We start from the raw sequence: 27,676 nt of genomic DNA, 5'->3' as shown, positions 1-27,676 counted from the left end.
ACATTGAAGATGAGAATAATTTTCTTAAAGATCTTTAAAAAATAATCAACATTGTTGGCAGAGTCAAATCAGCACACTCAAGAAACTTCCCCCAGGTCAAGGAAATAAAACCAAAAACTATTACTGGTATCTAAAATTTCTCTTCATGACCCTTCTGAATCAGCACCCTTCCCCTTCTACACAAAGGTAACTACCAGCTTAAATTTTTCACATATATTTTCTTTCTTTCTTTCTTTCTCTTTCTTTCTTTCTTTCTTTCTTTCTTTCTTTCTTTCTTTCTTTCTTTCTTTCTTTCTTCTTATAAAAGGAATATAAAATAAGTATTATTTGTGCCTGGCCATTTTAATATTTTTTGTCAATAATGTGTATATGTGATACATTTTTATTATTGCATACCCTCATTTCCATTACTGTTTATCACTTCACTTCCTGAATATACCAAAACTTATATATCCATTATATTGCTACTAAATACTTGGATTATTTTAAATTTGGGGGTATTTGATTAATGCTGCTAAAATTCTGTACATATCTGTTCCCATTCATGAACTCTATTAATGTACAGCTACAAGTGAAATTGCTGACTCCTAGGATATGCATAGGTTTGAATTTAGTAGACAATGCCAGAGTATTAAATTAGGTGTGTGAATTTACAATTATATAGACAATTTTAAGAACTCCAGTTTCTCTACATCATGACAACACTTGCTAGTGTATATATAATGGTATTGAATAAATGTGGTTTTAATTTACAGACAACTGATTGCTAGGCAATTAAACACATTTTCCTATGCCTGGTAATTTAGATATACAATTTTGCAAAATATTTATCAGGTTTTTCCCTTTTTCCTATTTGTCTTTCTCTATTTTTCTTATTAAGTCACAGAAATTCTTTTATAAATTCTTAATACAAAATTTTATGGCTGTGATGTGTTGCCAATATTTTTCTCCAACCCTGTAGGTTGTCTTTTTGTTCTTTGTAGATGAATTTTGCTAGGAAAAGAAAAATATTTAAAATTTTGATGTATTTTAAATAGTGTTTTCTTTCATAGTGTTTTGTGCCTAATTAAAGAAATCATCATCTATTCCAAAATCCTTAACATATTTATGTTATATTCTATAAATATATTGCTTTACTTTTTACTTATGTTTCTTTAATACAGATGAAATTTATTGGCTATATATATGTAATGTGACTGAGGTCAACTTTATTTTTTTCCCATACTAATATGCAATTTACCTCACTCTTTTTTGGTGCTACTTTCTTATAAGTAAACTATGTACACATACGTCTTTTCCTGGACTATTTATTTCAATCTGCTAAATTATTTGTCTACCTTGAAACTGATACAAGAATGTTTTAATTGTTATGGTTTTAGAATAGGTATTACTAGTAATAGGTACTGTCTACATTCTTCTTTGTAATTCTTTTAAATATGTTATCTAGTAAAGAATTCTTCTGTTTTAAGAATCTTATTTTGTTTTATTTTTCTTATTCACTGTCTTGTGCAGAGCAGAATTTTTTAATTTTAATAAACTTCAGTTTATCAGTTCTTTCTTTCATGGGTTGTGCTTTCAGTGTTATATTTAAAAAGTTATTGCCATACCAAAGTCAGCTAAGTTTTCTCTTCTGTTGTCTTCTAAGAATTTTATAGTTTGGTGTTTTAAATTTTGGTCTGTGATCCATTTTGAGTTAATTTTTCTAAAGAGTATAAGGACTTTTTTATTTAAGTTTATTTGTTTATTTTGAGAGAAAGAAGGGGAGCATCATCAGGGCAGGGGCAGAGAGGGAGGGAGAGTGAGAATCCCAAGCAGGCTCTGCAGTGTCAGTGAGGAGCCTGATGTGGGGCTCTATCTCAAGAACTGTGAGATCACAACTTGAGTCAAAATCAAGAGTCAGATGCTTAACTTGACTGAGCCACCCAGGCACTGTGAGTATAAGGACTTAACCTAGATTAATATTTTTATGTGTGGATGTGTAGTGGTCCAGCATAATTTGTTGAAAAATATATGTTTGTTTAATTTTTTTTACCTCTGCTTCTTTGTCAAAGATCAGTCAACTGTATTTATGGAGATCTATTTCTGAGCACTTGAGCTAGTGATATTTTAATTAATAAATGAGCAGTGTAAGAAAGAAAGTACTGAGAAGTCTCAAACTTTTGGTAATGGGACAGTGCAGGCTCTTTGAGAACAGAAGTTGCATTGGTATGAGTTGCCTTATCCATGAATAGCAGTAATGTGTTCACTAGCCCAACTGGTGAGCCTAAATCTCTGACCATATCAGAGATTTGTGGAATATCCTTCCACAAATTTATTCTCAAACTAGCTGGAGTGTATTCTGTTACAAGTATAAAACCTGATGTAGTATTTGGTGTCAGATTGAGGCAACAAAAAATGTGAATCTGTCAATAAAATTGTAGCTTGTAATATAAAAAGAAGGATTCAAGCAGCCCAGGTGGTCAGAGGCAAAATCAGTAATAGAATTAGTGCCTTTGATCAACAGTAATAAAATGCCCATTGAAGGCAAAGCTTTAAAGTACCCAGTAGCTACTGGCACTAAACACTATGATGGGAAAAAAGAAAGAGAATACTGTGGGATAGGGTTGTGACTTCTAGTTACATAGCAGACATAAATAAAAGTTCAAAATCCTTGTCTCAATATATGTTCAAAGATTTGGGAGAAAATAATTTGTTATCTTTTACAGGGTCAGATAAAATAAAACTGAGAATTTGGTTTTATGTTTTTCCAAATATGACAATTTTTGTTCAGAAATAAAAGTCATTTGTATATGACAATTAGAGCATAGTTTTGAAAACATTAGGGCACTATATTGGGAAAGGAAAACTATTGGATATTTAGATGACGTAAGGAACCTGAAAAGACCTGATGTCTTATTAACCAGCTCCTGTGTAAATAGTGGGAAGAGATAAAGTTAGAAACTGCAAGTATTACATTAATTTCTATTAAGTAATGGAATATAAGATATTATAATAAGAAATGTCAACTTGAGATCCAAGAGATTCTTTTTTTTTTTTTTTTAATTTTTTTTTTTCAACGTTTATTTATTTTTGGGACAGAGAGAGACAGAGCATGAACGGGGGAGGGGCAGAGAGAGAGGGAGACACAGAATCGGAAACAGGCTCCAGGCTCTGAGCCATCAGCCCAGAGCCTGACGCGGGGCTCGAACTCACGGACCGCGAGATCGTGACCTGGCTGAAGTCGGACGCTTAACCGACTGCGCCACCCAGGCGCCCCAAGAGATTCTTTATGAGGAAATTAAGGAGATTAATGAAATTACTCAGGTTTAGACAAATTTTTAGCACATATTCCTGACAGAAGCATCATGTGGTGTTAAGAGTATAGTTGCTGTAGACACTCTAGATCAAATCACAAGTCTGCTATATACTATGTGCATTTTCTAAAACAGATTTTTTCCATTGTTTATGACTTCATTTCCTTATCTGTAAATGCAAATAAAAATGCTATCTAACTGCTAAAACTATTGTAAAGATTAAATGAGATAATTATTACAGAGTCTTAGAACCTGAAATAATGTGTATGTTGCATTAAAATTAAAAAAAAAAAAAAAAAAGAATATGTTTGTTCAGTCTAAGTCCAGATGGATCTGAAAAACTTCCAATGGCTTATTGCAAGTTAAATTAGTTGGTTGAATTCAATTTTTTGGTTGCTGTGCCAGATATGGCCATGTAACTAGAGGAAACAAAAAAATGAAAAAATAACAACGAACACCTCTGACACCTATATACAGCTCTTGAGCTGTCAAGAGCTTTTCCTCTATATATCAAAAAAAGCAGGAAAGGTAAACAAGCCATTGTCTTTCACCTGACAGGCACAGCAATACACTTTCATTATCATGAAAGGTCTGTATCCTTTTTGAGTTCTATATCAAAATCTCCATTGCATGTGTCTTGTCATATGTTCATGTTACAGGATACAAACTGGTTCATTATATTGATGGTGAGATGATAATATTGCTAGGTGGTTGTGTAATAGAAGTTATCCCCTATTTCTTGCAAAAAAAAAATGAATGCTTATGAGAGGGTGAGATAAAATGAATAAAAAATAATACATATACCTTCTTAATAAAATTAATTTCAAAGGAAAAGACAACATTTCACATACTTGTTTCCAGTCTATTTTAAACATTTATACCTAGATTTTCTTGTTTGTTATTTGTTTTGTTTAGTTTAACCAATCAGATGGTCTCTATCTTTTAATGTTATAAACTAACTCATTTATATTATTGGGAAAATTGAAACAATATGTTTTATTCTTGAAATCATTTCTATATATTTTATAGTCTATAATAATTTCTTCTATTTTATATTATCTTGTAATTTTATATTATAATTATAATTTCCTATATGTATACTCTTTCTTCTCTTTAGTTAGGTTGATTAACTTTTCTTTGTTCATTAATTGTTTTAGCTTGTGCTTTGAAAGGCACTGAACATACTGTCCAAGAAACGATTAGCACTGTTGTTACAAAGAACAGACCCTATAGTTTCACTTCTGAAATGTAACCGACACTACTGAATGCAGCGTTCATTGAACACTGCTGTTACATCTGCAACCGCTCTTTGTTTGCTCTGAAAATAAATGCTACTTCTTCAATATCTCTGACCCTCAATGGGATGATTTTTTTTTTATGATCCTTATTGCTTCACATAAAAATCTAGAGCAACTTTGTATAATTGATAGATTTTAGAACTATACTTTAGTTTCAAAGGATGTAATTTTAGCTTCTGTGATGGAATATGATCTCTGCCTCATTAGATAGGAATTGCCCCAAAAGTGGGAGAGAGGTTGAGAGGTTCTGTTGCTGGGTGGCAAAAATCAACCAAAATATATTGTAAAGAAAGGAAAAAAAAAAGATTTTATGACATATTTTTAAATTTTTTTTTAATGTTTATTTATTTTTGAGACAGAGAGAGACAGAGCATGAACGGGGGAGGGTCAGAGAGAGAGGGAGACACAGAATCTGAAACAGGCTCAGGCTCTGAGCGGTGAGCACAGAGCCCTACTCAGCTCTCTAAATCACTGACTGCGAGATCATGACCTGAGCCGAAGTCGGACGCTTAACTGACTGAGCTACCCAGGCGCCCCAGGCGCCCCAAACATATTTTTAAAAATAACTTTTATTTCCAATAGAACTTCATGTTTCTTAAATATCTGCAGATCAGATTCTGAGCTCTTTAACTGATATTCTTTCCTTTCATTTTATCTTTCATGATTTCATATAGATATCCTGTAATTCATGGAATAAATATTAGAGTGAACCACAAACAATACACTCCCATACACAGTGTTGGAAGAGGGAGGATAATTGAGAAATAGTTTTAAAAACACATTCACCTAGCAAGTTAGGACATTTGGTTAATGCTATGTAACTATTGCCACAATTAATCCCAAGTCCATTGTTATTTACAAGGGATAAAAAAGAATTCGTGTCAATTTCCTCAGTGGTCACCAAAAGAGATTCTAGGTTTTGAAAATTAGAAAAAAATGTGAATTTTAATATGTCTTACGAAATTCTTAGGTAACTATAAAAATGCTTTTTATTTTTTTAAATGTTTTTATTTTATTTTTGAGAGAGACAGACAGAATGCAAGTAGGTTAGGGGCAGAGAGAGAGGGAGACACAGAATCTGAAGCAGGCTCCAAGCCATCAGCACAGAGCCCGATGCGGGGCTCAAACTCATAGAGCTGTGAGATCATGACCTGAGCCAAAGTCAGACGCTCAACCGACTGAGCCACCCAGGCACCCCTAAAAATGCTTTTTAAGTTTTTCTCTCTCTATTACACGAAGAAGAAAAAATAAAAAGCTCTACAGAGAAGACAAGAAAAGGTAGAGAAGTAGACCAGAAGTAAGAATAAATATATTTGCTTACTAATATAAAAGGTCTAAATTCCCAAATTATGATGAAAATCAAGGATATTCACAAGTTGTTGGTAAAAGTACATAGTACCTATTCACAAGATAATAGTGAATAAAGCATTTTGATCGACATGTATCAAGGTGAAAGAAGCATCTGTGTGTTTGTATTAAAAATTTTTTAATTATAATTTAACATAAAACATTAAATGGAGCATGGACATCTATCCCATATTGATAAATTGTAACTCCACAAAAATACATAGCAGTTAGAGACCTCAAAGTTTTAATTTTGGATAGGAATATGTCTTCATATTCTTATTGAAACTATTTATTGTCAGGTAACTGTAACCTCATTCCACACTGCCTCTGACCTTGACTCTACATTTCTTCCTTATTTGGAACAACTCTGAGTATCCTTCAGGACCTCAGCTGACTGAAGACCAGTACTGATTTAACATTTCATCAAAATTTATAATCTTTATTTATTTCTCATCTTTATTGATGTTTCCATTTTTATATAGTCAGTTTCTTCCAAATCCACATCTCAGTTGTTCCCCTCATGTTCTTTGGAAGTTTACATTTATCTCCAGGGCATTCATCATTGTATTAAGTTTCAGACATTAAATAAGAATAATATTATACTAATGATAATGATAATATTAATGATAATGATATAGAAAAATTGATGCAGGTTATAATAGAGGCAGTTTAAAAGGATGGGATCAAAAAGTAATGATGAAGGCTTAGCTTTAAAAGGAAAGAAAATTTCTTTGCTTCAGTGATAATATATCACAGAAAATTTTGCTTATTTTTTTCATAGCATCTGCCCTATATTTTGTCTCCCTTAATATATATATATATTTACTGTTTATTTGTTTTATTTTTATTTTTTAACTTTATTTTTTTATTTTTTAAAATTTACATCCAAATTAGTTATATATAGTGAAGCAATGATTTCAGTAGATTCCTTAATACCCCTTACCCATTTAGCCCATCCCCCTCCTACAACCCCTCCAGCAACCCTCTGTTTGTTCTCTATATTTATGAGTCTCTTTTGTTTTGTCCCCTCCCTGTTTTTACATTATTTTTATATTATTTTTGTTTCCCTACCCCTATGTTCATCTGTTTTGTCTCTTAAAGTCCTCATATGACTGAAATCATATGATTTTTGTCTTTCTCTGACTGACTAATTTCACTTACCATAATACCCTCCAGTTCCATCCATGTAGTTGCCAATGGCAAGATTTCATTCTTTTTGATTGCCGAGTAATACTCCATCGTATATATGTACCACATTTTCTTTATCCATTCATCCATCGATGGACATTTGGGCTCTTTCCATACTTTGGCTATTGTTGATAGTGCTGCTATAAACATGGGGGTGCTCTCCCTTATTATATATTTTTATTGTTTTTAATGTTTTTTTATTTATTTTGAGAGAGAGAGGGAGAGAGAGTGAGTGAGCAAGCAGGGAGGTGCAGGGAGAGAGGGAGAGAGAGACAGAATCCCAAGCAGGCTCCTTACTGCCAACACAGAACCTGACACGGGGCTTGAACTCCCCAACTGTGAGGTTATAAACTGAGCCAAATCCAGACTTGGATGCTTAACAGACTGAGCCACCCAGGCACCCCTGTTTCTGAGAGAATATATCATGGAAAATTTTGCTTATGTTTTTCATAGCCTCTGCCCTATTTTTTCTTTCTCCCCTATTATCTTCTTCATTCACTTGCTGTATAGTTGGTTAACTTAATCATATAGTACCTTATTTTCTACTTGTCTTTACTACCAAATTTGGAACTTAAAAGACTAATTTTTAAGTGAAATTTTTTTCTCATTCTAGATTGCAAACAACTTATAGTATAGTTCCAGCTTCTTTTGTGCCCTAAAGGTCTTAAAAATTGGTTCAATTCACAAGGGATGCACAATAATAAACTTTAACTCATTGGTTGTAAAATCAATTATTGATATTAATTGCATTATAATTTCAAGTTCTCTGGTGCTTCAGAGGAAGAATTGTCTTGGTTCATTGATTATAGAGGCTTGTAAAACTATCGTAGTCAGATTTGGTTTCCTGATTCTCACATAAACAGTACAGTCTTTTTGTACAGTGGATTCCTTCTGCATGTCACTAAAGTTTTCGATTATATATTGAAACATGTTGCTTATATCCTCAGAGTTTAATTCTATTGCCAAGGCCTGGAAGATTGTTTCTCTAGTTTTCTATAGGAAGATTACTGAGGCCTACAATTGTTCTTCTCTGAGATTAAGTAAATACCTAAAACATTTTTGGTGTCTGTAATGTGTATGCTTTCTTCCCCTTATGATACCCCAGATTTTATTTAATTGCATAGCCATAGGCATAATGAGAAAGAAACTGTCTTTGAAAAGCACATCTGATTTTAAATAAGGAAAATGTCTTATTCTTGTTTTTTTTTCCTCTGGCATTTTCAATCTCTAGGGTGGAATATCACCAATTTTAGAAGAGAACCCTAAAGAGAGAGCCTGCTTATGCATATGGTATTCAGTGTGAGGTTAACAGGTGCAACATTACTTTAAAGAGTGCAGTTAGGCATTTTTTAAAGGAATGTGAAAATGCTTAGGGAATTTGAATCCATTTAGTTTAAGCTAAAGGATGGTTTCAACTTGGGTTAGTCTTCCACATTCAAAACATTTTGTACCTGTACCTTTTTCCTTCCATTAATATCATAGTCTATATGAAGACACAACATCAGTATATATCATTTTTGAATAACATAAGACTGGAAAATGTAAAAGATTTCTGGAAGCCTGCTTACCACTTACCTGTTATGGATGAAATTCAAATCTCCTAAATTGTGTTCATAAAAATGTTGGCCTAAGAGGTCTAAAAAAAAAAAAAAAAAAAAAAAAGCAGAAAAGTCTTCTGTTTTCTTTCTGTCTTGCTAAAGTTATAAAACATCACTTAAAGCCCCAATCTTGGTTTTCCATATTTTTTTTGACTTCTAGTACTTTATTTATACCAAACTGGAATTTATTTTATTTTAACTTTCCTGGATTTAAGGAACCTAACTTATCGATAATATTTAAATATAACCTTTTTAGGTTATCACGTTTTCAACTGATATTATTACTATGTTTGACACTTTCTCATGACCTAGTGATGAACACACTTTTTTAATTACATTTTATCCTTGAACACCACATTAAACTGTGCCGGTCCAGTTATAGTACAGTACTGTACTGTAAATGTATTTCTCTTCCTTATGATGTTCTTAATAATGTTATTTTCTCTAGCATACTTTATTGTAAAAATACACTATACGATTCATATAGCATATAAAATGCACATTAACTAACAGTTTATGTTATCAGTAAGCCTCTGGTCCATAGTAGGCCAACAGTAGTTAAGTTTTGGGGTGTTTTCTTTCTTTTTTAAATTTATTCTCAGGTGAGCTAACATACAGTGTAATCTTGGCTTCAGGAATAGATTCCAGTGATTCATCATTACGTATAACACCTGGTGCTCATTCCAACAAGTGCCCTCCTTAATGTCCATTACCCATTCCTCCCCACACATCCCCACATCAACCCTCAGTTTGTTCTCTGTGTTTAAGAGTCTCATGTTTTGCCTCCCTCTCTGTTTTTGTCTTATTTTTCCTTCCCTTCTCTGTGATTATCTGTTAAGTTTCTCAAATTCCACATATGAGTGAAATCATGTGGTATCTGTCTTTTCTGACTGACTTATTTCTCTTAGCATAATACTCTCCAGTTCCATCCATGTTGTTGCAAATGGCAAGATTTCATTCTTTTTTATCACCAAGTAGTATTCCAGTGTGTGTGTGTGTGTGTGTGTGTGTGTGTGTGTGTGTGTGTACACACACACCATATCTTCTTAATCCATTCATCACTTGATGGACATGTGGGCTCTTTCCATAATTTGGCTGTTGTTGAAAGAGCTGCTATAAACGTTGGGGTACATGTGCCCCTTAGATTCAGGACTCCTGTATTCTTCGGATAAATTCCAGTAGCGCTATTCCTGGGTCATAGGGTAATTCTATTTTTAATTTTTTTGAGAAACCTCCACACTGTTTTCCAGAATGACTACACCAGTTTGCATTCCCACCAGCAGTGCAAGAGGGTTTCCCTTTCTCCACATCCTTGCTAGTATCTGTTGTTCCCTGAGTAGTAAATTTTAGCCACCCTGACTGAACTGAGATGATAGCTCAATGAGGGTTTGATTTGTATTTCCCTGATGATGAGCAGTGTTGACCATCTTCATGTGTCTGTTAGCCATCTGAATGTCTTTTTGGAAAAGTGTCTATTCATGTCTTCTGCCCATTTCATAACTGGATTATTGGTTTTTGGGGTGTTGAATTTGCTAAGTTCTTTATAGATTTTTGATACTAACCCTTTATCTGATATGTCATTTGCAAATATTTTCTCCAATTCTGTTGGTTGTATTTTAGTTTTGCTGATTGTTTCCTTTGCTGTGCAGAAGATTTTTATCTTGATGAGGTCCCAATAGTTCATTTTTGCTTTTATTTCCCTGGCCTTTGGAGACTTGTCAAGTAAGAAGTTGCTATGGCTGAGATCAAAGAGGTTGTTGCCTGTTTTCTACCATAGTATTTTGATGGTTTCCTGTCTCGCATTTAGGTCTTCCATCCAATTTGAATTTATTTTTTAGTATGGTGTAAGAAAGTGGTCCAGTTTCATTCTTCTGCATATTGCTGTCCATTTCTCCCAGCACTCTTTGCTAGAGAGACTTTTTTCAATTGGATATTCTTTCCTGCTTTGTCAAAGATAACTTGGCCATATATTCGTGGGTCCATATTGGATTCTCTATTCTATTCCATTGGTCTATGTGTCTGATTTTGTGCCAGTACCATACTGTCTTGATGATGACAGCTTTGTAGTACAGGCTGAAGTCCAGGATTGTGATGCCTCCAGCTTTGGTTTTCTTTTTCAGGATTACTTTGGCTCCTCAGGGTCTTTTGTGGTTCCATACAAATTGTAGGATTGTTTGTTCTAACTCTGTAAAGAATGCTGCTCTTGTGATTGGGATTGCATTGAATGTGTAGATTGCTTTGGGTAACATAAACATTTTAACAATATTTGTTCTTCCAATCCATGAGCATGGAACATTTTTCCATTTCTTTATGTCTTCTTCAATTTCTTTCATAAGCTTTCTACAGTTTTCAGTGTAAAGATCTTTTACCTCTTTGGTTAGGTTTATTCCTAGGTATTTTATGGTTTTTGATGCAATTGTAAAAGGGACAGATTCCCTGCCTTTTCCATGTAGAGTATCATGTCATCTGAGAAAAGTGAAATCTTGACTTCTTCTTTGCCAATTTGGATGCCATTCATATTATTTTGTTGTCTGAATGTTGAAGCTATGACTTCCAACACTATGTTAAACAACAGAGGTAAAAGTGAGATCCCTGTAGTGTTCCTGATCTCAGGGGGCAAGCTCTCGGTTTTCCTCACTGAGGACGTTACTAGCTGTGGGATTTTCGTATATGGCTTTTATGATATTAAAGTATGTTCCTTCTATCTCGACTTTCTTGAGGGTCTTCATTAAGAAAGGATGCTGTATTTTGTCAAATCCTTTTTCTGCATCTTTTGGCAGGATCATATGGTTCTTATCCTTTCTTCTATTAATGTGATGTATCATATTGATTGATTTGTGAATATTGAACCAGCCCTGCAGCACAGAAATGAATCCTACTTGGTCATAGTGAATAATTCTTTTAATATACTATTGAATTTGATTTGCTAGTATCTTGTTGAGAATTTTTGCATCCATATTTGTCAGGGATATTGTCCTATAATTCTCCTTTCTAGTGGGGTCTCTGTCTGGTTTTGGAATCAAGGTAATGCTGGCTTCATAGAATGAGTCTGGAAGCTTTCCTTCCATTTATATTTTTTGGAACAGCTTGAGAAGAATAGGTGTTAACTCTGCTTTAAATCTGGTAGAATTCCCCTGGGAATCTTTCTAGCCCAGGACTCTTATTTTTTTGGAGATTTTGATAACCAATTCAATTTCTTTGCTGGTTATGTGTCTGTTCAAATAGTCTATTCCTTCCCTTTTGAGTTTTTGGCAGTGTGTGTGTCTAGGAATTTTTCCATATCTTCTAGATTGTCCAGTTTTCTGGCATATTATTTTTCATAGTATTCTGTAGTAATTTTCTGTATTTCTGTGGTGTTGGTTGTGGTCTCTCCTCTTTTATTCATGATTTTATCTATTTGAGTTCTCTCTCCTTTCTTTTAGATGTATCTGGCTATGGGGTTTATCAATCTTGTGTATTCTTTCAAAAAACCAGCTTTTAGATTCATTGACCTGGTCTATTGTGTTTTTTTATTCGATATTGTTTATTTCCACTGTAATCTTTATTTATCTTCCTTGGCTGGCTTTGGGCTTTCCTTGCTGCTGCCGTCCTAGCTCCTTTAGGTGTAAGGTTAGGTTTTGTATTTTGGACCTTTCTTGCTTCTTGAATTGTGATATATTTTCCTCTTAGGACTACATTTGCTGCATCCCAAAGGGTTTTGACTGTCAAGTTTTCATTTTCATTTGCTTCCATATATATATATATATATATTAATTTCTTCTTCAATTTTCTGGTTGACCCATTCATTTTTTAGTAGGATGATCTTTAACCCCATGTATTTGGGGGCTTTCAAAATTTTGTCCTGTAGTTGATTTCAAGTTTCATAATGATATAATCTGAAAATATGCATAGTATGATCTCAATCCTTTTATACTATTGAGAGCTGTTTTGTGACCCAGTATGTGATCTATTTTGGACAATGTTCCATGTGTACTCTAGAAGAATGTGTATTCTACTGCTTTAGGAGGAAAGTTCTGAATACATCTGATAAGTCCATCTGGTCCAATGTGTCATTCAGAGCACTGTTTCCTCACTGATTTTCTACCTAGATGATCTGTCCATTGCTGTAAGTGGAGTCCCCTACAATCATGATATTATTATCTATACATTTGTTTATGTTTGTGATTAATTGATTTATATATTTGGGTTCTTTCACATTGGGAGCATAAACATTTATAATTGTTACCTCTTCTTGATAGATAAGAGTTATCTTGACAGATAGACCCCTTAATTATGATACAATGCCCTTCTTCAACTCTTGTTACACTGTTTGCTTTAAAATCTAGTTCGTCTGATATAAGTATGGCTACTCTGGGTTTCTTTTGACATCCAGTAGCATATAGGTGGCTTTCCACCCCTCACTTTCAATCTGCAGGTGTCCTCAGGTCTAAAATGAGACTCTTGTAGACAGCATATAGACAGACCTTGTTATTTTTATCCACTTTGATACCCCATGTCTTTTAATTGGGGCATTTAGTCCATTTACATTCAGAGATTTTTGAAAGATACAGATTTAGTGTCATTGTGTTATCTGTAGGTTTCATGCTTGTGGTAATGTCTCTGGGCCTTTGTAGTCTTTGCTGCTTTCCACTCACAGAGTTCCCCTTAGGATGTCCTTCAGGGATGGTTTAGTGGTCATGAACTCCTTTAGATTTTGTTTATCTTGGAAAGCCTTTATCTCTCTTTCTGTTCTGAAATGACAGTCTTGCTGGATAAAGAATTCTTGGTTGCATATTTTTCCTGTTCATCACATTGAATATTTCCTGCCACTCCCTTCTGGCCTGCCAACTTTTAGTGGACTGGTATGCTACTACCCCCATGTATCTACCCTTGTAGGTTAAGGCCAATTTTTCCCTAGATGCTTTCAGAATTCTCTCTGTATCTTTGTATTTTGCCAGTTTCACTATGACATGTCAGAATCTTGACCTGTTTTTGTTTATTTTGACAGGAAATCTCTGTGTCTCTTGGACTTGGATGCCTGTTTCCTTCCCCAGATTAGGGAAATTCTCAGCTACAATTTGTTCAAGTAAACCTTCTCCCCTTTCTCTCACTCTTCTTCTGGAACTCCTATGATACAGATATTATTTAGTTTAATCGAATCACTTAACTCTTTAATTCTCCCCTTGTGGTCTAGTAATTTTCTTTCCCTCTTTTTTTCAGCTTCATCATTTTCCATAATTTTATCCTCTATTTCACCTATTCTCTCCTCTGCTTCCTCTATCTTATTGTTACTGTATCTAGTTTATTTTGCATCTCATTTGTAGCATTTCTTAATTCATCGTTACTATTTCTTAAGTCTTTGATCTTTGCAGTGATAGATTTTCTGCTGTTTTCTATGTTTTTTTTTTCAAGTCCAGCTATTAGTCTTTTGAATGTTATTCTAAGTTCTTGTTCAGATATATTGTTTACATCTGTCTTGAGGAATTCTCTGGCTTGTCATTTTTTCCTGGATTTTCTTTTGAGGAGAATTCTTCTGTTTCATCATCTTGGCTAGTTTTATGTCTTTTATGTGTTTTAATAGCTTGTTATGAGTCCTGCACCTGCAGGTACTACTATATTTAAAAGGGATCATACACTGTCCAGGGCCTGGAACTTCAGGAAGTGTTTTTTTGGAATGTGTTGTGTTCTCTCTGTTGCATTTTGGCTGCTCTATCTGATTGGTCAGTCCATTGCAAAGCTCCTCCTTGCTTGTTGTGGTGGATTGTTTAGACCTTCCACCAGGTGTGCTTTGATTTGTTCGTTACTCTGGAAAAAAGGAAAGGGGTGGGGAAAACACCAAACAGAGAATCAAAAAACTGTAAGGCTTAATCCAGAGAAAGAAAGAGGGAGATATAGAAATCCAGAGGGAGATATAGAAAAGGTAGAAAAAGAATAGAGTAAAATTGCCTGATTAAACAAACAAAACAGAGAAAAATTATCTATGTGTTAAGAATTGACCAAAAATCAAATCAGAAACTATAAGACTGATTCCAAAGGAAAAAAAGGAAAGAATATAAAGAAAATGAAAAGAAAAGAAAAGAAAGAAGAAAAGAAAAGAAAAGAGAGAGGAGAGGAGAGAAGAGACAGACTAACAGGCAAAACCACAATACAGTTGTCTACTCATGCCTGGGACCAGTGGCTGTGCTGGTCTGGAGGAGAGGCCATCTGGTTTCGTCACTGCCAGTCTCTCTCCAGTAAATATAACGTTGCCAGGCTCAGAGGGTTTGGTGAATACAGGTCCCTGGGGGCCTGTGCTGTTCTCTGAAGCCCCACCAGTTGGTGATGGGGAGGAAAATGGTGACACCCCAATATCTCCTCCCTCTCCTCCCAGACCCCGTGGATGTCTCAAACCATGCTGTTCAGGAAGCCCTCACAGAGTAGCAGGGACAGTTGGCTTGTCCTGCTCCACAGTCTCCCTCGCCTCTTAAGTGTTTGGTTGGGATTCAGCACCTGATGTCTTAAAGGGCTTTGCACTGCCTGGACGCTGTTCTGGGTTAGCACCACTTAGCCCTGCTGATATTGGGCCTTTGGCTGGCACCTGCAGTGTCTTTTGTCTGGGGGGGGGGGGGGCGGCGAGGAAGGGCAATAAACCCTCTTGCCACAGCACTCGAGGAAAGAAAGTGTTCTCTTCCAAGGCACCTCTGAGATCACTACCGTGCCCTGGGGCTGGCTCCTCTCCCCACAGGGCATGCACAAGGCTGGCTCTAGTCCCAAGAGACGCGTGCACTTTTGAAAACTCCAATATTCAGCCTCTGAGGCTGCAAAATGGAAACTGGCACTCTTCCCATTTCTCATTACCTAGTCTGTGGTCCAGAGAGGTTTTTCTCTTGTACTAACAATACCACAATTCCACAGCCTCTTTGTCTTTCCCTTTTGTCTTCTCACAGAAGGGGTTCCCTCTCCTCTGTGCCTCTGCCGTTTTATCTCCCCCAGTTCACATACAAGCACTTTGGTCCCACCAAGCTGTCTCCCTCCACCTGTGGCGATTTTTCTGTTACTCCATAGACTGATTTCTTGGGAGTTCCAAGTGATCTGACCTCAATACAGATGTGTTTGAGGAATGAGGAAAATCATGGTCCCCCTATTTATCCACCATCTTCAAAATATCCCTGGGGTGGTTTTCTCAAAGTGCTAATCCTAGAAAGCAAGGAATGTCAAAGAAGCACTATATTATATGAGCAGAATACAAAAATACACATACATTTATTTTAAAAGTTAAACACAACTGTTATGATCCTATGATTTTCAGCAATTTGAGCATAAAATGATACCTATTTCTATAATTATGTATCATGTATATATATTATATTAGGTATATTAACCTTAATTTCAACTGGAAGACAAATGTTGAGAATCAGGGAGCCAATAGGTTACAATAGATTGGGGCAGTAATTCTTCTATCTCTAGTGCTTACTTTTTTAGTGATTATGTTGGTTATAGAATGTGGTATATGCTTTACTAATATTATTTTATTTAAACCTCTAAAATAATTCTAGAAATCAGTACTAATATATCACATTTATTGACTAGGATGACAAGTTAGGTAATACAATCCTAGATCTCTTATGTAGGATGAGTACATATCACATCTAAGCTTTACACTTTCCTCTGTAAAGCATGGCAAATACTTAAAATTATCTGTAACTCCTCTCATATTTGGGGAGAGGATTAACTAATATATTGAAAGTAACTTAAAAAAGCAGGTGCATGTCAAACAGTATATAAGGATTTGCTTTTACTTCAATTACTTTGTGAGAAACAAAATTCTTTTTGAGATATATAGTCTGGTTATAAAAGAAGCATCCATGTTCCACCAAAAAAATCAAGAAATATTTTGCCAAATGTTTTTTTTTTTTTCTCTACACTTATTTAAATGTTTTTTATCCTTTGATTTGTTAATGGGATGATTTTCTTTGATTGGTTTGTAAGATTAAGTGCATCTTGAATTCCTGAGATCCTGATATTCAGCCTAATTTAATAAAAATATAGTATTATTTTTTCCATTGCTATAGTCAGTTTGTTAGTGTCCATCTGTTACTCCGTGTAAATTATTTTTTCCTTATTCTCTGGCTGATATGTGCATCTGTTTGTCATTGTTTTCCTGCAGTTTCTCTGTGGTGTATCTGAGTGAGAAGTTTATTATTTTCTTCCTCCTTCTCATCCTTCTTCCCTCCCTCCCTCCCTCCCTCTCTATGTCTTTCACCTTGCTTGGGATTCAATGGAGTTCTTTAGTGTGTCAGTCAGTGTCTTTAATAAGCTCTGTAGGCCCATCACAGGAGTGAATACGAGTTTACCTCTAATTCATCCTAAAATGAGAATCCTTTGGAGTTCCAGTTTAATGAAGTGTTTCCTATTCATTTCCCTTGATGTTTTCAGACTTTTGTACCTCTGGTCATCATTCAGTTTAATATCTTAGTATGCGTTGCAAATGTTTTCAAGGCAAAAGAGGTTGCAGTGTTCTGCTTATTCTTCTAAGTTTCTATCTTTAACTAGAGGTTGGTTTAGTAATTTCTTACTATTATAAGTGCCCCTAAATACTTTTGAGAATTCTTAAAATATTTCATCTACTATTGGTCATTTTTATTACCGGAAGTCAGTGCTGCATCATTACCAGAAAAAGAAGCATTATTTAATCTAGTGTTCATCATTACTCAGCAATGTATCCTTAGAACATCTATTGTTCACCAAATATATATTACCATCAACTGTTTTTTAAACAGCTATCATGTGCCAGACACTGTTTTGGATATGTGGGATATTTCAATGAACAGAAGAAACATACCTGTGCTCATGAGTTTACATTCTAACTTACTTTCGATATTTTAAAAATCTAAACTCTTTAAGCTAATCTACCTAGGAAGGTAGATTAATCTTTGGGGAAACATGTTAACTATAAAGTGCTACTTTGAAAATTGCAAATGAAAAATAGATTTCCTACCTATTGTTATTTTTTTTACTTTCCACTTTGTGTGAATATTATTGGACAATCACATGAGAGCTCCAAGCTGCTCTCAATCGTAGTATAATTAAACTGGTTAATTTAGCTTGCAGAGTGATTTTTACTTTTAGGCTATTAAAAGAGCTTGATAAAGTGGGTTAGTTTTGCAGTCTTTTAAATTCTGATTTTTTCCTAAATTCAAGCTCTTCTGAACCTGCACAATATCTTTTTGTCCTGTCTCTTCCCTGGGGGTCTGCCAGGGTCTTTTGTATTGAGTTATAATAAATATTTTAATTATTTACTTCTTTTTTGTTTTCTCTACATCTATTTATGCTTTTTTATTAGTCTTTTTTCTGTGTCTAGTTTGTGTTTTTTTTTTTTTCTTTACTTGACAACAACATTTTAAAATTGGTATTTGTTGTTGCTATTTGACCAGGCCTGTGCTTTCTATTTGTCCTTGTTTCTTTTTCACTACAATTGATTTTTAACCACCCAAAGATAAACTGTGACTTCCAACTGCACTGTGGCTCTAGTTGTTGCAATTCCTTCTTCGAAATGGCTGAGTGAGCAGAAGATGACTCAAATCATGAGCAGGAAGCAAATGATTTCTTCCCTCATGAATCTTTGGCTCAGCATTTGGCAAATTCTAGAGATGTTGAGGTATTTCCAATTGTCTCATTCTTCTACTTTCCCTAGATTGTTCCAGCATTTATGATCAATCAGAACTTCATTGAAAGCCTCATCTTTTTTTGCTGCTCATCAATATGATCAAACTGGAAAAATCTGATAATATGTTTTAGGGGATAGTTGAGTTGCCAAGGAGGAAGAAAAATATGACCAAAGATAATTTTATTTTCAGACTTAAAGATCATCAGAGGACATACCATTTACAACAAACATTTTAAAAGAATTATTTAATAGAGTTTTGACCACTGTTTTTTATTGCCTAAAGTAATATAGTTCAGGAAAAATATAATTTAATCCAGCATCAGGAAGCCTCATACTTCTTCTAGAATGTTAAAGGAAACTCAGTTTTACATGATTGTATAATTTTTTTATGCAGCTAATTTTTACTATCAGACCTTAATTTGGTCATATATGGAATGAAAGGTTTAAAATAGATGACTTCTATGATCCCTTAGAAGGATCTTTGCATATATATTTTAATATAGTAAAATTTACTGTCCTTTTCTTACAAATTCAGTCCTGTGAACTTTATTACATGTATAAGTTTATATACCCCCTCCTCATAATCCGGACGTAGAACAGTTTTAGCACCCCCAAAAGTCTTCACGCTACCTCTTAAAGATAGACCCTCTGCCACTCCCAGTTCGAGGAAATCACTAATCTCTCCATCCCTATATATTTGTCTTCTTGAAAATATCACATAAATTGAGTCATACAACATTTAACCATTTAAAGATTGGTTTCTCTCACTCAACATGATGACCTTGAAATTCAACTAAGTTGTGTGCATGAATAATATGGTCACTTTTTCTTTCTGAGTAGTATTCTGCTATCTGGATTTATGACAGTTTGTTTATTCACCCACTAAAGGGTATTTGGACTATTTAAGCTTGGGGCAATTATGAATGGATTTATGTGCAGGATTTAAAAAAATAAAGTTTCATTTCTCTAGGGTAGATTGAGAGAAGAGAGATGCTGAGTCATACCGTATGTGTATATTTAATCTCAGAAGAAACTGCCAAATCAATTTCTAGAGTGGCTGCATCATTTTGCATTTACACCAGTAATGTAGGAATGATAAAGTCACTTTGAATTCTCACCAGCATTTGGTACTGTCAGAATTTCTAAAATTATCTGTTCTAATGGACATTTAGTAGTATCATATCATGGTTTATATTTTCATGATGGCTCTATATTTGTCATCTGTATATCCTTTTTAGTGAAATGTTGGCTCATGTCTTTTGCCCATTTTCTAATTGGATTATTTGCCTTTTCACAGTTAAATTTTTTTAGAGTTCTCTTTATACTAAGGATATACATCGATTTTTAGACATGTGACTTGTAAATATTTTATTTCAGTTAATAGCTTTTTTTATTAAGACTATTTTTATAGTAGTCTTAGGTTCACAGAATAATGGAGAGAAAGTTACAGAGATTTCCCATATACCGTCTGTCTCCAATGTGCATAGCTTTGCTCATCATCAGTATTCCCACCAGTGACATACATTTGGTACAATTGATGAACCTACACTGACACATAATGATTACCCAAAGTGAATATTGTACATTAGGATTAACTCTTGGTGTTGTACATTCTGTGGGTTTGCACATATGCAATGACATGTATCCATCATTTTGGTATCATACAAAGTATTTTCATTACCCTAAAAATCCTTTGTACTAGCCTACTTATCTGGATTGTTTGGAAAGAGCATATTTAGTTATAATAAACCACTAAATTATCCTCCAAAGTAACTGTCCCACTTGCATTTTCACTAACAATGAGGTAGAATTCCTTTTACTCCACATCCTTGCTAGCATTTAGTGTTGTCATGTCCCAAGTTTTGACCATGACAATAGTTATGCTGTGGCATTTCATTGTTATTTTGTTTTCATTTGTATTTGCCTGATGAGACATGATGTAAAACATCTTTTCATATGCTTATTTGTTATCTGCATATCTTCTTTGGCCAGGGAGTCTGTAAAAACCTTTGGCCCATTTTTCATTGGGTTGTTTGCTTCATTATTGCTGAGCTTAAAGTGTACTTCGCATATTTTGAATAACAGTACTCTATCAGATGTGCCTTTGGCAAATGTTTTCTTTCAGTCTTTGATTTGTTTGCTAATTCTCTTGACATTGTCTTTCACAGAGCAGACTTTTTTTAAATTTTAAGTCCTATTTTCATTCAAGGATCATGCCTTTGATGTTGTGTTTAAAAAATCATCACCATACATGAGTCAACCAGATAGTCTCCTATGTTATCTTCTAGAAGCTTTGTAGTTTTGCATTTTACATTTAAGTTTGTGATTCATTTTTCAGTTAATTTTTATGAAAAACGTAAGATCTGTGTTTGGAATAATTTTTTGGCATTTGGATTTCCGATTATTCCAGCACCATTTGTTAAAATGTCTCTCTTTGCTCCATTGTATTGCCTTTGCTAGTTTGTCAAAGGTCAAGTGACTATACTTATATCAATCTATTTATGGGATCCCTATTCTATTTTACTGATCTATTTATTTATTCTTTTAGTTACTGTAGCTTCATAATAAGTCTTGAAGCTGGGTACTGTCAGTAATCCAACTTTGTTCTCTTTCGATATTATGTTGGCTATTCTGAGTTTTTGTTTCTTGATGTAAACTTTAGAATCAGTTTATTAATATCCATAAAATAACTTGTTAATATTTGGATTGGGATTGTATTGAATCTATATGGCAGGTTGGGGAGGACTGACATCTTGACAATACTGAGTTTTTCTATCTGGGAACATGGATTATCTCTCTCCATTTATTTAGTTCTTTTTCTTTAATTTTTAAAATATTTATTATTTATTTTTTTGAATATTTAATTTATTTATTTTTAATTTACATCCAAGTAGGTTAGCGTATAGTGCAAAAATAATTTCAGAGTAGATTCCAGTGATTGATCGCCTATGTATAATACCCAGTGCTCATCCCAACAAGTGTCATCCTTAATGCCCCTTAACACTTGGCCCATCACCCCACCCAAAGCCCCTTCAGCCTCAGTTTTTCTCTGTATTCCAAAGTCTCTTTTGTTTTGTCCCCCTCCCTGTTTGTATATTATTTTTGCCTCCCTTACCTTATATTCATTTGTTTTGTATCTTAAATTTCTCATATGAGTGAAGTTATATGATATTTGTCTTTCTCTGATTGACTTATTCACTTAGCATAATACCCTCTAGTTCCATCCACGTAGTTGCAAATGGCAAGGTATCATTCTTTTTGATTGCCGAGTAATACTCCATTGTGTGTGTGTATATATATATATATATACATACCACATCTTCTTTATCCATTAATCTGTCCATGGAAATTTGGGCTCTTTCCCTACTTTGGCTATTGTTGGTAGTGCTACTGTAAACATTGGGGTGCATGCGCCCCTTCAAAACAGCACACCTGAATCCCTTGGATATACACCTAGTAGTGCAATTGCTGGGTCGTAGGGTAGTTCTATTTTTAGTTTTTTGAGGAACCTCCATACTGTTTTCAAGAGTGACTGCACTAGCTTGCATTGCCACCAACAATGCAAAACAGATCCTCTTTCTCCACATCCTCGTCAACATCTGTTGTTGCCTGAGTTGTTAATGTTACCATTCTGACAGGTGTGAGGTGGTATCTCATTGTGGTTTTTAATTTGTATTTCCCTGATGATGAGTGATCTTGAGCATTTTTTCATGTGTCTATTAGCCATCTGGATGTCTTCTTTGGAAAAATGTCTATTTGTGTCTTTTGCCCATTTATTTACCAGATTATTTGTTTTATTGGGTGTTCAGTTTGGTAAGTCCTTTATAGATTTTTGATACCCTTTATCTGATATGTCATTTGCAAATATCTTGTCCCACTCCATTGGTTGCCTTTTAGTTTTGTTGATTTTTTTCCTTCACTGAGCAAAAGCATTTTACCTTGATGAAGTCCCAATAGTTCATTTTTGCTTTTGTTTCCCTTGCCTCTAGAGATGTGTTGAGTAAGAAGTTGCTGCAGCTGAGGTCAAGAAGGTTTTTGCCTGATTTCCCCTCTAGGATTTTGATGGCTTCCTGTCTTGCATTTTGGTCTTTCATCCATTTTGAGTTTATGTTTGTGTATGGTGTAAGAACGTGGTCCAAGTTCACTTTTCTGCATATCACTGTCCAGTTTTCCCAACACCATTTGCTGAAGAGACTGCCTTTATTCCATCGGATATTCTTTTCTGCTTTGTCAAAATTAGTTGACCACATGTTTGTGGGTCCAATTCTGGGTTCTCTATACTGTTTTATTGATCCAAGTGTCTGTTTTTATGCCAGTACCATACTGTCTTGATGATTACAGCTTTGAAATATAGTTTGAAGTCTGGAATTGTGATGCCTCCAAATTTGGTTTTCTTTTTCAAGATTACTTTGGCTACTTGGGGTCTTTTCTGGTTCCATACAAATTGTAGGATTGTTTGTTCTAGCTCTGTAAAGAATGCTGGTGCTCTTTTGATTGGGATTGCATTGAATGTGTAGATTGCTTTGGGTAGTATCCACATTTTAACAATATTTGTTCTTCCAATCCATGAGCATGGAATCTTTTTCCATTTCTTTGTGTCTTTTTCAATTTATTTCATAAGCCTTCTATAATTTTCAGTGTAAAGATCTTTTACCTCCTTGGTTAGGTTTATTCCTAGGTATTTCATGGTTGTTGCAATTGTAAAAGGGATCAATTCCTTAATATTTCCTTCTGTCGCTTCATTATTGGTGTATAGAAATGCAACAGATTTCTGTGCGTTGATTTTATATCCTGCAAATTTGTTGAATTCATAGATCATTCTAGCAGTTTTTTGGTGGAATCTTTTGGGTTTTCCATATAGAGTGTCATGTTGTCTGTGAAGAGTGCAGGTTTCACTTCCTCCTTGCTGATTTAGATGCCTTTTATTCCTAATGTTTACTTATTTTTGAGAGAGAGAGAAAGAGAGAGAGAGAGAGAGAACGTATTGGGGGGCAGGGGACAGATAGAGAGAGAGGGAGACACAGAATCCGAAGCAGGCTCCAGACTCTGAGCTGTCAGCATAGAACTTGGTTCAGGGCTTGAACCCATGAACCATAAGATCATAACCTGAGCCAGACACATGCTTAACTGACTAAGTCATGTAGATGCCCCTATTTAGTTCTTTGACCTCATTCATCAGAGTTTTTTGGTTTGTTTGTTTGCTCTTGTAAATCTTGCATATATTTTGTTAAATTTAGCCAGCCTATAGGAAAGTAATTGACTTATTTCTACCAAAGTGAAAGATTAAATCATCTGGTAGAATCAAGTCAAGCTCAGTTATTCTGAGGGTTTTATATGTCTATGAATATTTTTTTAAAACTTTGACCTTGGCTATATTTTTATTCAAATGGAAATATTCGAAGGTATGCAGACACAGTATTCCACATTAACAACAAAAGAATTTACTGTAGTTTTTCAACAAACCTTGCACATGAACTATTTTATTTTGTGTGTGTGTGTGTGTGTTAATATTTCTATATCTAAATGCTGTACTGTCTGAAACCAAAATCTTTTTCTTGAATATTAAAATGCCTTTCAGAGTACATATACATAGAAAATGTGTAGAAACTTTTTGATGTTTGTGAGAGTTATATGGGCATGTGTGCATGCATGTGCATGTGTGTGTGATTTTCAAATTTCAAGCATTGTTGGTTTTCCTATTTATTTTAATTCAATTTCTAATTTAAAAAAATTCAATTCCATTGCTTCTATTGCTTTGAAAATGACTTTATTGGTTTTCGTGGGGGAGAATTTCTGTCTCTCAGATTGATTGATTTCAAAACCATACTTAAAACAGTAATGTTTTTAATTATTTTGTGCTTATTCATTAATACTCTAGAAATTTCTTTTGTTATTTATTAGGGGATCTTGTGTACCTGTTCCTTTGAACAGTGTACACGCAATGGACAGATCAAGAATCTACGCTGCCTGAACAGTGTGTTTACAGTGCGTATTCTTGGAATTCCACTATCTAATGCTTTTTGCCAGAATGTGACTGTAGCATCCAATTTGGAGAACCACTTCACGCCTGCCATTTCTCCCATTATTTCTGTTTAAGTTGGCAGATGAGAATATTCTCTTTGGATATTTTCATTCAGCAACTTTGGATGCATGCAGATCTCAAATAACCATCTGTTTTATCAACAATTACCACTGAGTGAATCTGAGCAGCAGTTTCTTGCACCTGACTCATAATGCCATTTTTCTATTACTAAGTTAAAGTTATACCTCAGTCTGGTCAAGTTCTCAATAATATTGATGTTATTCAAATTAAATGTATTAGTTTCCCTACATATTCTATCAACTCTGAGGAATAATAAGTTGGAAATGATCCAATGTTTTCAACTCAGCAACAAATAATATAAATTGCATTGGGCATATACATTTAAGAGTATAAAGTATGGTACCACAGTAGTCATATCTCAAATGACAGACTAACCTTGTTAAAAAGATGAATTAATAACAAAAAGTACTGAATAAACATGAATATAATAAACAGTAAAGAGTTAACTGATATGGATTAATAAATGATAATGCTAAACACAATTTTTATAGTACTATCTTCCAATAATTATATTGACACATAATTATTTGAATCTAAAAAGCCATAAAGTAATTATCAATCTAGTCAACATTATATACAAAAATAGATTTCAAGTGTCAGGATGGTTCACATTAAGAGATACTATTATTTGTAAGTCTACAAATAATAGATGACAGGTTTTCAAGGGAAGAGAAAACAAATACATGATCTCTAAGGTTTAGAGAGAAATTTCAAAAAATTATATAGAGTAGGGACACCTGGATGGCTTGGTTGGTTAAGACTCTGACTTTGGCTCAGGTAATGATCTCACAGTTTGTAAGTTCGAGCCCCATGTCGGGCTCTGTGCTGACAGCTAGGAGCCTGGAGCCTGCTTTGGGTTCTGTGTCTCCCTCTCTCTCTGCTCTTCCCTGGCTCGCACTCTGTGTGTCTCTCCCTTTCTCTCTCAAAAATAAATAAACATTAAAAATTTTTAAAAATTATATACAGTATAGGTTAGATCATTTTAAAAGCTATTATATTCTATAGACTACAAGTGCATAAAAGAATAGTCAGGTTTACAAGGTAATCTCTGAAAAAGCTCATATCACCACATTTGCTTACAGTCAACATATGAAGTACATGTATTTTCTTCTTTCTTCCTACCCCCCAAACTCACTACTTTTTCTATTATTTCAAATGCTTAAAAAATAGAGTTGACATGGAAATAAATTTCAATATATATGCATTGCTGTCAGAGGTCTCAATGTGCATGGAACTAATATACTGCAATTAACCTATGCAGTCAAAATCAAAGATATGAAGCTAAACATAAAGTTTCAACAAATTTCATTTATTGCCTATCATAATTGTCATATGCATAATAAAAACACTCAGCAAAATATATAAAAATTTGAGAAAGTGAATAACCATTTGCTGTCTTATTCCCTCTTAAGAAAATTGAAAATAATGTTCTTAAACATGATGTATTTATATGAAGCACAATTATATATAACAATGGAAAAGATTTGAGTGATGAGTTAAAACAAAAGTTTGATATCTGGGAACATAATATTCAAATTCAATATAGAAAGATCAGTTAAAACTACATTGATATTTATCACAAGGTATTTAAATGATAGGCAAGGGGCGCCCGGGTGGATGAGTTGGTTGAGCGTCCGACTTCGGCTCAGGTCATGATCTCATGGCTCCTGAGTTTGAGCCCCACGTCGGGCTCTGTGATGACAGCTCAGAGCCTGGAGCCTGCTTCGGATTCTGTGTCTCCCTCTCTGTCTGCCCCTAACCCACTTGCATTCTGTCTCTGTCTCTCTCAAAACTAAATAAACATTAAAAAAATTGATAGGTAAAGTGAAGCAAAGTGGATTGACTTTGAATGACTTGGGCTTCAATGACTGGGAGTATAGGAATATAACCACTTGAGACAAAATATTTATCAAATTATTAACATTTCTTGTGAATTTCAATATCTCTTAATGTTCCTAAATTGAGGATTAAGAAATTTATAAATGAGGAGAAACACTTCCAGAATAATGGAATAGGGACCTTAAAAAGTTCACACTACTATAAAAGCAAAGAGAACACTTGTGAAAATTGTCAAAATCAACTTTATCAGAACTCTGCAATTAACCAAAAGGCTTCAACAAATTTGAGGAGCTATTATTTATGAGGAAGTGCTTGATTTTGGTAAGTATAGCAAGCTTGGTGGCATTTTAACTTGCCCCATTCCTATACCCTTTCTTCTGCAACATTATGACCTTCAAAACCAGCAGCATTGTAACCTTGGTGGTTGTGAAAACTAGCTTCTGAACAGCCACTAGAGAGGGCAGAAGGATTTGTAGTAAACCCAAGGCACTGGACACTAAAGATTAGCACTATAGGACCCATCAAGCAACTTCCTAGAAAAAGGACATTCATAGGATTTATCTTTATTTGGCCTGATTCAGTGTTCAAACAGTAATAATCCTATCACCAGGGTTTTGTCTAAAATAATCAGTGGTAATTGTTTAACTTCACAGCTGCCTGAGACACTGATAGAAGTTGGAGCAAACAAGGTAATAGTAAAAAACTTGAGAGAATATGGGAAATCATCTATCTATAGAGATCTTTGAAAAATTCCAACATACTTCTGGGAATCTAGAAGGCTAAAATTATGTGCAAGAGTGTGTATATGCTTAGAAAAGTCTTAAGAAGATTTTAAATGTTGCCTCTGTTTTGCTTTGAGACTCTGCACAGAGAAGTGAAAGCTAAGGCAGTGTTTGGAAACTTCTGAAAAATTGATATGCCCCTACACACCCATAAAGTTGAACAGTAAAGAATGGGAGATATAGTGATTCAAGGCATTTAAGAATATCTTGTCCACTCATTGGCTGTCCATTAAGCTAACAAAAACAAGACTTCAGTGACTGCAACACAACACAGAATACAGACCCTAGAGAAATACTTTAGGAAAGTCACTAAATAACAACAATGTCAACAACAATAAAAAACAGCAACAATAACCTTAGTAGCCTATGGTGGGGGGGGGGGATCTGATTCTCACAGTTGCCACATTATATATTTTTTAATGTTTGTTTGTTGCATGCACATGTGAGCTGGGTAGGGGCAGAGAGAGGAAGAAGGAGAGAGGGAATCCCAAGCAGGCTCTGTGCTGTCAGGAAAGAGCCTGGAGTGGGGCTCGAACCCACAAACTGTGAGATCATGACTTGAGTCAAAATCAAGAGTTAGACACTCAGCCAATTGAGCCACCT

Source organism: Puma concolor, chromosome B4 (assembly GCF_028749965.1).
Source record: "Puma concolor isolate L17-30 chromosome B4, mPumCon1.1.hap2, whole genome shotgun sequence".
In the NCBI taxonomy this organism is placed as follows: domain Eukaryota; kingdom Metazoa; phylum Chordata; class Mammalia; order Carnivora; family Felidae; genus Puma; species Puma concolor.
The sequence above is the reverse complement of the archived record's forward strand: the minus strand, read 5'-3'. Positions refer to the sequence as shown.